General features: G+C 38.4%; 1 long non-coding RNA gene across 2 annotated transcripts in view; it reads left to right on the top strand.

Moving 5' to 3' along the window:
• LOC137984318 (uncharacterized) overlaps positions 1–2,500 on the top strand; it is an 11,371-nt gene that overhangs the window by 2,552 nt on the left and 6,319 nt on the right. The window contains exons 2-3 of one of the 2 annotated variants that reach the window (XR_011119105.1): positions 1–828; positions 1,386–1,451. The exon at positions 1–828 is cut by the window's left edge and continues 344 nt beyond it. This is a non-coding gene — a long non-coding RNA (uncharacterized lncRNA). The remainder of the gene's footprint in view (positions 829–1,385; positions 1,452–2,500) is intronic. The other variant, XR_011119106.1, reaches the window with a different exon arrangement.

Here is a 2,500-nt window from a genome sequence, read left to right as displayed (position 1 = left end):
CTCGTTTTTCATTGGTATTCTTTTTGTAAATAAAGTAGTTTTTCAAATACTTTCAAAAGAATATTTCAAAGTTGCATTTTGTGATCTCGAGCCCGAGTACTTTCCTATTCCAGGCCAGTCTGAATAGGACGTTTTCAACCAACTTCTAGAGACACCAATAACAATAGAGAAATGTACGACTTCTGGTGGACGAACAAAAGAAGATAATGAGAGATCTTTTATTTTCGTCCACCAACATGGGGGCAATGACGTCACGAGAAAAGCTCCTATTGTAGTAATCTCAAGGTAGGTATATAAACGTAATTGTGATAAAACGGCATGTTATGTACATGAATGGACTAAAATAACGTATCAACAAATAGTTTTTTCGTTAAGCTAAAGGATTTCACTTGGTTTCGGTAAGTATATTCTCTTTGTTGACACTGACGCTGCGTTTCCCCCCCACAAAAGACGCAACTTAGCTTGTCTTTCCAAATATCAAGGCCATTATTGCATCAGGAAACACAATAGTGATAAAAAAAACGCATAACTTAGGTAATAACTTAACAGGTAAATATCCGTCATTAATAGCATCGTTAAATACATTTCAGATAGTCAATTTTCCCGTATCGAATTCCGCTTGCAAACGCTATAAATAACTGACATACATCAATTCATTCAGTCAAAAAGCGAGTAAAGCTTCTTTCCTTCATTCAGGGTTACATTTGTAAGAATCAGCGCTCGAAAATGATGAAAAGTTTCATGGTTTTACTCCTATTAGCGGCTTGTATCATTCACTTAAATGATGGTTATTTTCATCATCGCAAAGGCAAACGCTCCGACATGAAGGTATGTATAAAGGACACTTTGCCTGTACAACATTACCGCCAATTTTGGCGTCGAAGTCAGAACCCTGGGTCCCCTATAGGCAAACAAAATATCTCAATTAAATTCGAAATAATTGCACATAGCTGAGGACTTCAAATGGAAGAAAACGCGGTGAGCTAGCGAAGTCGGCTTTCTTAATATTTAGTTTCTGCTTGTGATTCTTCATGAGGCTCAAAAAGTGTTTAGCCAACAATTAATGCATTTTTTTATCTGACTTTTTTTTTTGCTTAGTATTATTCACTATTGCCCCTGAAAGTTGTCACCAAGTTTGATCGTTGTAGACGACGTGGACTGCTTGGCTACAAGCCAAGCACGGGAAATGGCTAGAAGCAAGCGCAGGAAATTTTAAACATAGATCTAGACAGTGACATGTTGTTGGACTTTCATCAAACTCATTATCATCTACGTTTCAGGCTAATTGTCCAATGTCGTCGTGGAAAGCATAGCAGTTATGACGCTTGCCACCGCGCTCCAGAAAACACAAATATGCATAATTTAATTTCTTTTTCTCTTTGCAGAACTTAAATGAGGATAAGGATTCATCTTTTGCCATGCCAAAAGATCTTCTTCAGCGGGAATTTGTGGTAAGTGAAACCGAAATCGTACCAAGTGTTTTATTAGGCAGCAGAACGCGACTATTCAGTTACTTAAGGCTTTAGATTCGGTGACAAGGTCAACTCAAAATATAACTTTGCTCTATCGTAAGTCTTTCGCGATTATTCCAGCTCGTTTATGCCTTGCAATGTGGAGGATGGTCTCAGTTTCCGAAATAATTAATGTCCACAAAACAAAAGAACAAAGCGAGTACAACATACCTAATTAGCAAGGCCTAATCGCAGAAAAACAATGGTTCTTTTTGTCTGGTATATGAAAGTCTACCCAATGAGGACGAATTATCCTAAAAATAAAGGTAGGAGCGGTTTCAGAGTAAAGTTAAAATGGAGAATGAAAGTCTAACAGACTGTATGCTCTCGTTGTTGTCATGGTGATTTCACGCCGTTGTTATGCAAAGTACCGCAGAGACATGTGCTAAAATGCGTGCAACACCTGCAGCACGATCATTTTTCTTGTTTTAACCGATTATGTTTTTGTTTTGTGCCATTGGCTGTGCTTTCACGTAGCCTGTTCCACGCTCCCAGATAGTCGGGAAAACGAAAACAACTACGTGGGAAAAGCACGCATTTTTTTCTCTTTCCCTACTCTCTGGGAGCCTGGAACAGACTACCTTTCACGCAGCCGTCGTCTAACTTACATTCCTGCAAGTGGTTTGTTTGCAGACTTAAGGCGCGTTCGATTGACCCTAATAAGTGGAGTGATGATTAAAACGGTATGTTTGACACGTTTTGAAGCAGCAAGGATAATAAAAATATGTTTAAACTAGCATTTTAGCAGATATTTGACAATTTTAATGTGAATCACCGTAAAAACGAAGGATTTCTAACTTATATTCCATGTATTCCTATTCCGGAATACGGTCAATCGAACGCGCCCTTAGAGTTCTTAGTTCCGAAAGTGGTTACAACGGGTAGCGCTTGCGAAAACGCTCGTTGAGGATTAACTCTACTGTTTACAATTCTAACCTATTATTTTTATGATTTTTGACGGATGAGTGGATGAGGCTACATCTCGTTAT

Source organism: Montipora foliosa, chromosome 14 (genome assembly GCF_036669935.1).
Source record: "Montipora foliosa isolate CH-2021 chromosome 14, ASM3666993v2, whole genome shotgun sequence".
Taxonomy (NCBI): Eukaryota; Metazoa; Cnidaria; class Anthozoa; order Scleractinia; family Acroporidae; genus Montipora; species Montipora foliosa.
This window is presented reverse-complemented; position numbering and strand designations above follow the sequence as displayed.